The following is a 13,968-nucleotide window of genomic DNA, read 5'->3' on the forward strand; positions in this document are numbered from 1 at the left end:
AATTTGTATATATTTTGTTAATTTGCATGAGAGTGTTTATGTTCATCCCAGTGTATTTATATATCTAGATTATTGATATTCGTGATGTTTGATAACTACATGTGTTTGACGATCCAACTCTGATTTGAAATGTTATTTGGGGTTCTATTTCAGATGTCTCCGGTTGACATGACAAACTCCTCACGTGTATATCCTTCACAATGTTTTTTTTTCTTTTGGGAACTTAAGACTAGGTTATTAATAATATTCCCATATCAACAAAGAGATGGAACCTTTAGAATAGATACTCATTTCAAAAGACATGTGGCTTCCGAACAATGAATTGGAGGTGTCTGTACCCATTAATTATCATCAAAGACGTTGTTAATGGTAATGATTCCCTGTGTATTATGTGACATAGAGTAACCATCTTAATTGTTGCACACTCATTTTACACTGTTGATTTTGCAATTCGTGGTTGTGATTGACTAACTTGTCGCTAACACGTTGTAGGAAAGGTCCGTTTTGGAGCCAAAATAGATGAAACTGATGCGTTAAGTGTGTACTGCATCCTTCTTTATCAATCCTTAACAAAGTCTAGTTTTTCTGTTGTATTTTGGATGGGGAGAAGACATGAAGCCTTTTTGACAGCGTTGGTGATGGATCATAGTCATTATTTCATTGCAATTACAATGAAATATGTTCTACAATGGAATTTCATGAATAGTTTATGGCTAAATTGTTAGCTGGGTTGTACATAACACAATGCCATGCTGACTTTATATTGCAATGTGGGAATAATGGGTCATGTGTTGACTGTGTTAGTTGTGGTGAATGTGTGGTGTTATTGATAGTGTGAAGAAGATCAATTGCATCTTCTTTTTTTTTCAGTTCAATCATGTCAATTGCATTGAGAAAAAGGTTGAGGGAAACTATTGATCTTGATTATGGTTTACTGGAGCTAAAGGCAGATGATCTCCTTGGAGTTGGTCACGTTCGCTTCCCAATGACACGTGACATCGACCTGCATGTAAACTAAGTAGTTTTAATGGATTATGCAACATGTAGTATTCCTTGGTGTTGTCACTGTTTAATGCTTGTGAGTGGAGATCCAATTTGTATACCCAGGAGAGAGTTGGGATTTTAGATGCGGGACCAGTTTGGCATTCAAATCTGAAAGATTCACGAGTTGGGCTTTCACATTGAGGAGTAGTTGAGGATTCAAATTTGAAAGAGTCAAGAGTTGGTCTTTCAGATGCGCGACGAGTTGGGGATTCGAATCTGAAAAGTTTAGGAGTTGGGCTTTCACATCCAGGACTAGTTGAGGATTCAAATCTAAAGTTAGGAGTTGGGCTTTCAGATGCGCGACTAGTTGGGGATTCAAATATGAAAGATTTAGGAGTTGGGCTTTCACATCCAAGACTAGTTGAGGATTCAAATATGAAAGAGTCAGGAGTTGGTCTTTCAGATGCGGGACTAGTTGGGGATCCAAATATGAAAGAGTCAGGAGATGGGCTTTCAGGTCAAGGACTAGTTGGGGATTCAAATTTGAATGAGTCACAAGTCGGGTCTCCAATTTTGAACCCATTGTCAAGTCGGCTTCTGAGTGACTGCATAACCACACTGGTAATTATTTATCATTGCATTATATTTTTTTTCATCATTGCATGGCATGGTTGTTGGAATTTGGGACTTATAAGTGAAAATGTATATATATATGGGCATAAAAAGCATCGATGATGTGTGCTATTTTATTTAACAACATTATGATAGTGGCTCTACTGGTGAGGAAGATGAGGCCATTGGCAATGTAGATGGGGGTGATTATACTTATTCTCCAGGAGTTGAGAGTGAAAAAGGGGATGTTCATAGTGAGAATGAGGTGAGCATAGAGAAGGATTCTAAACGACAAGGTGATTCTTTCAGCGCTCAGGAACGAGAACAAGGAGGGGCGAGTAACGAGGAGGTCTACTATTAGTAATTATATTTTGGATTATCTTTATAATGCTTGATTAGTGCAAAATTGAATGTGACGCTTTGTCTCTATTGGTTGTGCACAACAACAAACCGATCACAAAAAAGAACATATTAATGATAGGTTGCACTACTTTTGTCTCTTCCATCATTGTTCCCACAATGGAGGCCGTAAATTTTGGGATCTGTAGAGGATTAATATGCATAGAGCCAAAGAACATCAACTTCCATTATTAGGGGTTGCATGACACAAATGTGAACCATGTGGTAGTGGAGAACGCATCGTGGATCATATGAAGAAATCGCTGATGTACTTGAAAAAGAGGGAGTCTAATATCAAATACCAAATGGGTGTATGACATAGTATGCAAAAAAAAAGTGTCATTGAATGAGTGTGCATGAAATATGGCAAGAAAGCATGTGATGAGATTCCTACTAAAGGGAAGGAAGAGATAAAGGAAGCAATCCAAGTGTATGACAATAGTCCGGTTAGGGAGACGAGAAGGAAGAAGGTTTTAGAGTTATTGGAAAGAAAGAATATTGCAACAAAGGTAATTTTTAGTGATCGTATTGTTTTGTAGTTTACTAAATTCCTTTAAACATCTAAAGAATGTCTTATTGAGCTATCCTATTGTGTTGCCTAGAGTTTAAGTGATAGTGCAAGGCATGACGAGGAGGTTTTGGCATCGAAGGCTAATCACGAAACAAATGTGCCAGTGAATGAGGCTGCATCTATTTTGTTGGGGAAGCAAAAAAAGAAGAATGTTGTGGAAAAAAGAAGGCTGACTTCAGATCTTGAAACAAATGAGGGTGAATCTTTTTTGTTGGGGAAGCGAAAAAGAACAATGCTATGGAAAAAATAAGGCGGACTTCAGATCCTGAAACAAAAGTGCCAGTCAATGAGCCTGCATCTGATTCGTCGGGGAAGCAAGAAAAGAAGAATGCCACATAAAAAACAAGGCCGACTTCAGATGAGGCCACACATTTGTCATCGAAGGTGATTGTCTGTTGGCCTGTCCATATGTGTGTTTTCATTGCATGGTATACTTTGCACTCCACTGTGTAGTATGTTGACTATTTCATCCATGTCATTGTAGGCTGATTTTGATGGGGTTCATGGAGGGAGCATGGAGTGTGTCCCATGGTATTGGATGACACAAAATGTAGTGTGCCCAAAAGAGCAAGGCAAAAACCTTAGTCGTCTGTTAGGTATCTGTCCGTTTGGATGAAGAAGGTGAAGGAGACGACAAATGAAAAATTGGGTGCATGCAGTGGCAAGAAGATTGTGGAGTAGTCTCCTGAATTGGGGCAGATGATGGACGATAGGAGCAAAGAACAGTCAATGCACTTGCTTGATGACACTGTGTGTAGTGTTACCCAAAAACCACATCCAAAATCTTTGACGTCTATTAGGAGGGAGAAGGTGGAGGAGATGACTATTGAAAAAAATGAGTGCATGTAGTGGTGAGATGATTATAGAGTAGTCTCCTGAAGTTAGCTAGAGGTTGGAGGATAGGTGCAAAGATGAACATATAATGTAGTGTCATTGTGCATGATATGTAGTGCTATATCGTCACATCTTGTGTTATATTATAGAGTAAATATTTTTTGTATGCAGTCGGTCGCGGTATTGGACGATAAACCCTAGAAGTATGTTGAGAGGGAGAAGCTGAAGGAGACGTTGAATGGAAATTTGAGTGCATGCAGTGGCGAGAAGATTGCAGAGGAGTCTAGTGAATTGGGGTAGACATTGGAGGGTAAGAGAAGAGATGAACATGTATTGGGATCTTATTGTGCATAATAGGTGGTGAGAGGCAGTGTTATACTGCAAAGCATTTTTTTATGTTGTTGTGGTTTGTGTCCGTTATCTGTGTTTCTGTTATTGCCTTAGTTATGTAAAATTCATCAGCCTTGGTCTAGTAGTGTTTGTAGGTGTATAGGTTTAATGTGTACTTACACTCATGTACATTGTGTCATGTTTTTCAGCATAATCCAATAGAAGAAATCATTGAGAAAGAGTCTGGGGGAAATGATGATGGATGTACAAATGCAGACCGTGACTACGATGGGGACAATGGGCTGGGAGAGATAGCTATTTCAGTACTGTTGTATTACATTGCCATGAATTGATTTGCCTATGTTTGATGGTCAACTATAAAGAATTCTATTTAAGCGACCGCGTCCACTCGTTACTGATGCAGGCAACTGTGAAAGACAAAGAAGAGTGTGCCAATGAAGATGCTCACGCTGTTGCTGTTGGAGTTGAAGTTCAGCTACTAGTGGATGGGGCAGTGGTTGGGGAAGGCATTGTTGATGGGCTCGGGGAGGGTGTAATGTGTCATACTATTTGACTCCCACAAGATTGTGCTAAAGTTCGCATCGTAAAAGTATTTGATGCAAACGCCCAATTGCCTTGCCCGGGTCCTTTCGTCGATGTCTTGTCAGATTACCTAAACTCATGGGTGGTGTGGCTTATTGAAGACGTGGTTTGTTCCCCACCGTGGTAAGTTTCGAAGATGACAAGATCCCTTCCTCCATCTTCTCATTCCATCATTTATCTTATTCCAATGGAATGAAATAGGCAACACTCATATGATGTCATTTGTATGTGGCAGGATAAAGTTGGCGAAAGTGCTGAGTCACAAAAAGAGGATGTTAAACATGACCCTGTGATCAAATGGGTAAGTCAGAGGCTACGATCACTTAGCATCACCCCTCCCGAGTTGCATAAGCATGAGAAGAAGCGTAAATTTTTTTACGGTGCTGTCAGCTCCATTGCACAAATCGGATAGCGAAGGCGGTAATATTTTTCGATCTGTGTTGTTTTTCCTTTTTCCTAATAATTACAACAAGATACTATGGTGGAAGATTAGTCTTGATAGACTATTCAGATGGGATTTGGAGATGTTATATTGGGATGGATTTTATCTTACCATAGTTTAATGCCTCTCAATTATTATTTTCGTTTTAAATGAACTGTACTTTGTTTTCAACCTTTCGTGCTATTTTAAGCAATATAACTATAAAGGCTTGATTTCTTGGACTGTTTCATGGTGATCGTACACCATGAACTACCCTTTAATAACTTGAGAAACCTATCTTTGGTGCGTAACATTTTTAATAATGATAGTGGATGGTAGAATAAAGTCGATGATAGTCATTTATTGTTCAAGTTTTATTCAAGGTCTCTTACTTATTGCATATGCATAGGTTTTGTTATTGCATAGCAATAGGGTTCCTGCAACTCTTTTATGTATACATATCAAGTCGAATGTTTGATTGAAATTGCGAACCATGTTCTCTTTCCACTATAACTTACAACAGTTCAATATACCATCGTTATTGTTTTTTTTTGAACGTTGAATCTAAAATGAATTAACAACAAAAAAATAACAAAAAAAAATCAATTAAAAAACAACAGACTTGTGTTATAGTTTCATGGCAGATGTGTAATAAGTTGGATGCAGGACAACGAGTGGTGATTGATGGAGTTTTCTTCTCAAAACATGGATTCCCAATTGGTAGGTAACTTGCCACCCAAGTGCCCTCCCACTTGTCAGTTTAGTGAACATGTTAACTTTTGTATTCTACACAATGTTATTCATGCAAAAATGCAACAAATACCTGTTCGTTTCATGTTGGCATAAACTATTGTTTCCTGCATTTTTCACGTTGTCTTCCCTATCTGTGTGCTAATACTTCTTTTTTGGCATTGTTTGCAGGGATGGAAATGGGAAGATCAGGGATAGGAAAAAGAAAGGGCGTTGAAACATCTGTTCCAGAGAACGGAACGCCTACTATGACTTCATAGGTGAATGGGATGCCCGATGTTCTCACCTTCGATGCCAATTTAGGGAAGTCTACAAGACAACCACCATGACCCTTTGCAGACTAGAATGATGGGATGGACAAAATTAAGTTTGACACCATGCATGTAGAACTGCTAACGCAGAAGGTCGAAATGGCCCATGTTGAAAATGAAACGCTAAAGGGGATTATTTCTGACTTGAATGGAGATGCATTGAAATGAAAAGGAGATGCACTAAACTAAGTAAGAAATGCATGGAACTCAATAAAAAGGTCGTGGAATTTGATGATAAGAATATGAACCTTGAGCTGGAAGTCCTTAGACTGCAGATGGCGAATGAGAGACGCGATGTAGTGTGTGAGGCATGTGCTAAAAGCAACAAAATCATAAGTGACAAGATGTAGAGCATCCTAGATGTTTGTGCACAATGTGCTCAGTACTAGAAACAAAGGTTTGAGGAGGTGTCTACCTTTGTAACCGATGAAGATGATGGGAAGGATGTGCCTCCCCTTACTCCAACCATTGGGGGAAAGAAAAGTGATTTAAATACTCAACCTCTGCCTCCACAAGAGGCTTGTACTGTCACGAAGGTTTTCTAGATGTCTATTGCTGACCTTTGTTGAATAAAATGCCAGCAATGGTACAAACTATTTGTAATCAGACATATTGGAATTTTATCCAATTCTTTCATTCAAGAAAACACTTTGTATGCTTCATGAATGGTTATTTTCAATAAATGTGATTGACTTCACTTAAACAACTTGAATGGTTAATGACTGATTTCTTGTACAGTTTTTCATGCTTTCTGAATGGTTATATGTGGCTTTTCTACACGTCTTGTATGATGAATGGTTGAACAAGGTGATATGTGCCTCTTCAATTGGTTATAGGGTTATATATGTTTTGCATATGAAGAATAGTTATATGTGGCTTTCTCAAATGTCTTTGCTTTCATATATATGTTGGGAATGTGTTCTAAACTTACTTCGATTGATTTCACTAGAATCGAGTATATTATGTGATGTTCCCTTCTTATTATACTGCTTTCATAGGGAGTGTACCTTAATATAATTGATAAAATATTCATCATTAGGTGGCACTAAGCCAGAGAGTAGCAGATGGTCAGGGTGAGCATTGTGAGACCTAAGTCACGTTGGTAGTGCTTCATGTGCATTCTCAATGAGTAGTTCGATTAAATAAACATAAAACTCGATTGGGATGTGTGTTAGATTGAATTAACGTTGTCTTGGATGTGAATTAACTGCCTTAAAACCCTCTGTGACAGGGTTAGAGAAGAGGGTTATGTGACAGGGTTAGAGAAGAGTAGGGACAATACATATTAGACAGGATCACAAAGTTTTTCAATTAGGAAATATAAAGTATGTTAGTCACGAAGACAAAGATGTGTGCTATAAAGTCATACCAAAGTAAATATAAAATATAGATCAATGAGCATTTAAATATTTAAGCTTTACCACACGAATAAGATGAAGTATAACACACAGGTTAGTTATACTTGTATTATTGAAACAAAGAAACTAAAATTGAAACTAACACTTCAAATGAGCAGAGAAGTTTTCCGATTCTTCTATTGATTTCGCCACTGAAATGAGGTACAACATACTGTTACGGTATTTTTAGAAGATCTACTCTGTTTTCTATTGGTCTTGGTTTCTCCCTTTTATACAAAATCGGGAGAAGCAACAAGCTTGAGATCATTACAAGACACCTCTTCATAACTAATTGACATAATGGAGAAATGAGAAATAAATTTTTTAAAGACGATTGCAACTCTCGGATTCCGTGCTTGGAAATCTCTGTTATCGGTTTGTAGGCACATTCAGATGAGTCACTTCCCATTCGCAAACTTCATAATCATTGGGCCACTGAAAGTTCAGAATGATGGGCATGTTCAACAAATGATCTTTCCACTTCTTATCTGTTAAATTCCTCACCTCTGCAACAAACCTGGCATAACCAAAATCCACATTTATAATCCTGTCTTGAAACACATGAAAGCTCTCAATATTGATATCTCCTTCCTATAATACCCTAAAAATGGTCATCTAAACCATGGGCCCCTAATCTCGACAACGTCACCAAGGTCCTAACCAAAAGGCGATTAAATCAATCTTGAGCACATAATTAATTCTTTAATTATCAAATATCACATGGCAAAATCAATTACCCAATATTAATTAAATATTTATTTAATTAATTGAATCATTCCAAGAATATTCATTTTGATCAATTATCCTATTTTAATTTATTAAATATCTTTGCATATTTAATTAATTAATAAATTTGCCATTCAATCATGCAAAAAAGAATTAATTTACTACAAAAAGAAGAATTTATTACAAAACAAAGAGTTGAATTGAAAATTAAATAAAAGAATTGAATTGAGAGAGAAATCAAACTTGAGATATTATTTCTTTTTCTAAATTGAGAATTTGAAATCAGAAAAGAAATTAATTGAATTATTAATTATTCTCTTAAATTGGAACTCAAAGCTTTTCAGAAAAAGAAGTTCAGTTGCATTAAAAAGACTCTTTTCTTGATTAAATTGAAGAATTATCTATTTTTATCACAAATGCATGGAATTGATTTATTATTGTTTCCAATGCAACTTGGACTTCTAATTCAAATGCATTTCAATTGAACTATAATTGGAATCTATCTCAAGGTTAACTCAATCTGATTTCTCAATTATTTCAATTAATCCTAAATTGAGCTTTTTCATCATCTCTCTGTAATTCTCTATAAATTCAGTCATCAGCTCTCATTCCAATTCACCCCAGAGATTATTGAGAATACATCATTATTATACTGATTTTGCTTTGGAGTCATTGATTGATTATTATTGCTTTTTTAAAGATTATTTGCATCCATCTTACATCCATTATTGCTTGAATTATTCATCCATTTTTTACATCCATATAGCTTAATATCATATAGATTAAATCCGTCATCTCGGTGTAGTCTAGTCACTGGTATTGCTTATAACAAACTGAGAGCAATCCTATACTCGCATCTTGTAGAAGGCAATGGGTCACTTTGCTATGGTTTATTTTTATTGATTATTGATTACTAACCATGCATATAATGACTTAATTGAAGTGTTGTGCTTGCAGCTACAGGTTCACTTTTTCACACACACATTTCTGGCGCCCACCATGGGGCCGAAGACTACTTCTTTTTCGGCCTCCAAGATTGAATTTTTTTTTTTGTTTATTTTTTAGGTTTTTTGATTTTTTGGTTTTTCGTCCATACATCTCGTACGACAATTCCCATAGGCTTGAACGATAAACTGCAGGTGTCGCACAAATTTCCATATCCTATCGTACTAGCATATCTTCTGTCGTATGAGCATAAATCCTCTGCCGTACGAGCAGACATCATCAACAATCTTCTTTTGTGCGATACTGAATCCTATCTCGTACGAGTCAAGACTCTGTCGTACGATTCTGTATTTTCTGGTAAAAAGGCAAATTTCATGATTTTATCATTTTTTGATTATTCTGACGACTGACCCTGACTGTTTATCTGTTTGTCTCAGAATTTTTCACAGCCTAACTAGTTTTTGTAGAACGCTTGTCGAAGAATATGCTTGTTGCACAAAGACAATATGACTACTGATTCGTTGTCTTTGCAAGTTGCCTAAGGAGAATCGACTAAACATCGTGTATTCTTTAAAATTCATTTTTAGGCACCTAACTTGCTATCTGGTTAATGAACAAAATCTGTCTTTCGTGTTTTACAAAAATCTGAGAGGTAGGAGAGTATGCTCTTGTCTTCTTTTAGACAATTAGAAATCCAGACCCTTGAAGTGCTTTCTTAAGATTGATTGCAACATCTTTAGCAGGCCTGCCCTCCCAAGGAGCTAATAACTCTATAGCCTTTAGGGCTGGTGAGAAGGGAATGACCTAAGTGGGAACGGCTAAATTCCAAGTACTCCAACCCACTATAAAATAAACGTGATTTGATGAAAATCAAGTCAACGACAGTGCTTAGGAATAGCTCTCCTTCGTACCTTCAGGTATATTAAACCTTGGTTTTCAAGGCTGGGAGACCTCTTAATTGAGTTTATACCTCGACGCGCTGAACGGACCCCTGACTAAATCCAATTAAAATTAGAAGCTACCCGGTTCACCTCCGAAAGGGAGATAACCTTTGTGCAAGAGAGATAGTAACTCTCCCAAGATACTTGTCATTTCGTGCCCCCATTAGCGTTTGGAGTCAGATAATACGGCGTTGAGAATCCATTGCGTGAAACTCAACGACCGTATTCTGATTAGCTATTGGGTGTGTACCTGAGTCTACAAGCAAAAGTTTTCTTGCCTCACCAAATTCCTTAGGGTTTGCATGCTGTGATTGGAGTCACTATTACATACTACTTGTTTTTTGTGTTTTCATCCCTAAAACAAAAACTGGAATACCAAAAATTGGAGAAGACAAGAAACAAACTCAGTGAGTCGAAACTCTGTTCGTGTCAGAAACTAGTCCATCCTAAGTCAAAACTCTGTCCATGTCAGAAACTAGTCCATCCTAAGTCAAAACTCTGTCCGTGTCAGAAACTAGTCCATCCTAAGTCGAAACTCTGTCCGTGTCAGAAACTAGTATATCCTCATCAAAAATCAGTCCATCTCAGAATTTGTCATACTTAGTTGTCATACTCAGCAGTCAGAAAACTCAGAATTTTAGTCTCTGCCCTGTGAAAAGTTGTACGAGTCTGCTAAATTATCGTGCTGCACCAGTCCTGTGTTGTATGAATCTACTCAATTGTCGTCCTATAGTAGATTATCCGTCGTATGAGTCTAAATCATTCATCATCCTGCACTGTATCCTGTCTTGTACGAGGCAGAATCAACCTCAGTCTTTTGTGGTCCTGCACATGCCCATTAGTCGTACGGTACAAGGCAGCAACTCGTACGAAACAGAACTATTGTCATCCTGTAACTGCTAAATTATCATCCAGTCCAAAAAACCTTGTCGTACGAGTCTCTGGTTTTGTCAGACAGAACAGTCAAACTTGCCTAAAAACAACTTACAATGAACATAATACTGGTTATCATTTTCCTAAGCATAAAACAGATCAAGATAGTGTACCTTTGCCATTTTTTTTTTGTTGCATGATTTGATCGATCACCCTTCAACTAGTTCAAATCAAACTACTTATCAAACTCAAGTCACTTAGATAACGTCTTACATAGGATATATCGTTCCTGAATCAGACTGAATCTTAGTTATCATTTTAGAATCAACCCAGGTAAATGTCTTAGATAGGATAGATCGTTCTTGAAATCAGACTAAATCTTAGTTGTTTCTCCTAAACAATACTTTAACTAAACAAACTAGCACTGAAATTGATCTTGACCTCTGCATCAAAAACAAGCTTTGGATCACACTAATCTGTAAAGATGCCTAGACAAACCAAGAGTTCCAGTAAGAAAGAAGCCAAATGCAAGGAACCAGTCTTCACATACCAGCATAATCCATTTTAGAAGGAAGACCCACTCACTGACATGCCTTCATCATCAGGAATACCAATTTTTGAAGAACCTCGACCTCCTCCTGTATATGAGACGATATATGGCAGCAAAAATGAGGACAATACTAATGTTCACAGGAGTGATGATTCCTCCTCCAGTGATGCTGATCAAGACGTTGAACCTTCTGAAAAAGAAATTCTTGACTTGCAAAAGGACAAAGACTTTAGAAAAGCGATGAATGCTATCCTAGCTAGAGAGAAGGAAGACTATATCTTAGAATTAGCAAGACAAGGTGCCAAACTTCCTGTTGGATATGATGTTTAGACCAAAAAGGAAGATTCACCTATCCTCACAGTACACAAACAACTACTAGCCTTGAAAACTGAGATCACGAAATTGAAGAATAAGGATAAATCCCCAAAGCAATATTCCCTGGAGACAATATTCCCATTTCCATTTGACAAGGATCTATACATGCCTCCATTTCCTTCGCAAATTAAAATCCCAAAATTTGACAAATATGATGGTATCTAAGATCCCCAAGATCATGTCAGAGAGTTTTGTGCTGCCTGTATGGAATTCATGCATGATCACACCTATCTCATGCATCTTTTCCCGAGGAGTCTGGGAGGACAAGCCATGGAATGGTTCTCAAGTCTACCTCAAGGAATAAAATCATTTGAAGAATTAGTCCAACTATTCTTACAACAATACTCATACAACATTCGACATCCTGTGACTATGATCGATCTTTGCAATACTAAATAGAAGACGGGAGAACCTTTTCTCACTTTCCTCCAGCGTTGGAGAAGGATGTTCTCTAGGTATCCATGACCTATCCCAGACTCTGAGAAAATGGATATATTTGTCAATAACTTGGTCCCAAAACTGAAATATAGTATCCAAATGCAAGTACACCCATCATTTAATAGGATGGTAGACAACGCCATTCGAATAGAAGATGTGCTCATCAAAAAAGGGGATATTTCACCTTGGAAGGAAACACAACCAGGATCTAGCTCTAAAGAGAAGAGCAAGTATTGGAAATTTGGCAGTGACAACAACAAGAATGTTGTTAATGATGGAGTAGTAGATACTGTTAAAACCACCTCACAGCCCACAATATTCAACTAGGCTAGTGGTACACAAGCACTCAAAGCTGCTGGAACTACAACAGAGAATACTCCTAAGAAAAAAGAATGGTTCAAAGAGAAACCTTGGCTCTCTAAACCTAAGCATGATTTCACTCCTCTCAAAGAATCATATGAATTTGCTTTCAAGACTCTATTGCCCAACAACTTGATAACGCTACCAGATAACTCCAGACCATACGATCCGGAAGTCAAACCAAGATGGTGGAGAGAAAATGAATACTGTGACTTTCATCAAAATAAGGGTCATAACATAAACAATTGCATGAAACTAAAACATGAGATTCAAGATCTCATAGATGCAGGTAATATCATTGTTGGAAATCACCCAACCAATGCTGATCACAAAGCATTCAAAGATCCTTTACCTGTTTACGAACAAGGTGATTCATCAAAAACCAAAGGAGGTGCTAAAGTCAACTATACTTATGCCAGCCAGGACAACGTTATTAACATGCTTGAACCTTCACACTCAGAATATTGCAATGTGATTATAGTTCATGATAAACCAAATGAATCATGATATGCAAGAGCTCTGACCCGATCTCAAAAGAAAGTCACTCTCCAAGGGGCTAGTTCTTCCACTCCGGCTCAAGAAACATCAAACCCAATAGCCTTACCAAACAAACAAAAAGAATCGACCTTGGACAAATTTAAAAGGTTAACTTCATCATCATCCTCCGGATACAGCGTAGTTGAACAGTTAAAAAGGACAAATGCTCAAATTTCAATCTTTGAATTGCTACAACTCTCATCTACTCACAAGGAAATCCTAGACAAAGCATTGCTCACTACCAACGTTCCAAAAAATTTAGACATTGATCGGTTTCAGTCTATGGTGGGTCATCTGACTTCACCTCACTATTTGACCTTCTCTGAAGAAGATGACAATTCATTAAAACATCCACATAACCAGCCATTGCATTTTGAGGCCATGATCCACAAACACAGAGTCAAACGTGTTTTGATAGATGGGGGCGTGGGGTTGAATATTTGTACTTACCATCTGCTTACACAACTAGGATTCTCTGAAAATGTCATTAATCTAGGCAAGAAAATAACAATTAAAGCCTATGATGAGGAAGAGAGGACCTCCAAAGGTCTGGTATCATTACCAATCAGAGTAGGACCGATAGAGAGAGATATCCTTTTCTAGGTTCTTGATATTCCATTGTCATACAATATTTTACTGGGTAGGCCGTGGATTCATGAGATGAAGGCAGTACCGTCAACATATCACCAATGCTTAAAGTTTCCTTATAACGAAGCTGAAGTCAGTATTCCTGCTGATATAAATGTCATCTGTAATGCATTGACAAAAGGTGCAGATACTTTTGTGCCTCATAATAGGGCAACCTCTCCAAATGAAGATCCAGAAACATTGATGAAAGACTTAGAAAAGAGATTGAAGATTACAGACACCGACATGGATGGCTACAAGATAGAACTGGTGCTATCATTAGTTTCTCTCCCTCCATCACCAAAACAATTGGGCAAACCATCAGAGGCTATGAGAACACAAAATTCACCTCCGAATACCATATATGATGGTCTCTTTGTACAG

This window comes from Cryptomeria japonica, chromosome 3, assembly GCF_030272615.1.
Source record: "Cryptomeria japonica chromosome 3, Sugi_1.0, whole genome shotgun sequence".
NCBI lineage: Eukaryota > Viridiplantae > Streptophyta > Pinopsida > Cupressales > Cupressaceae > Cryptomeria > Cryptomeria japonica.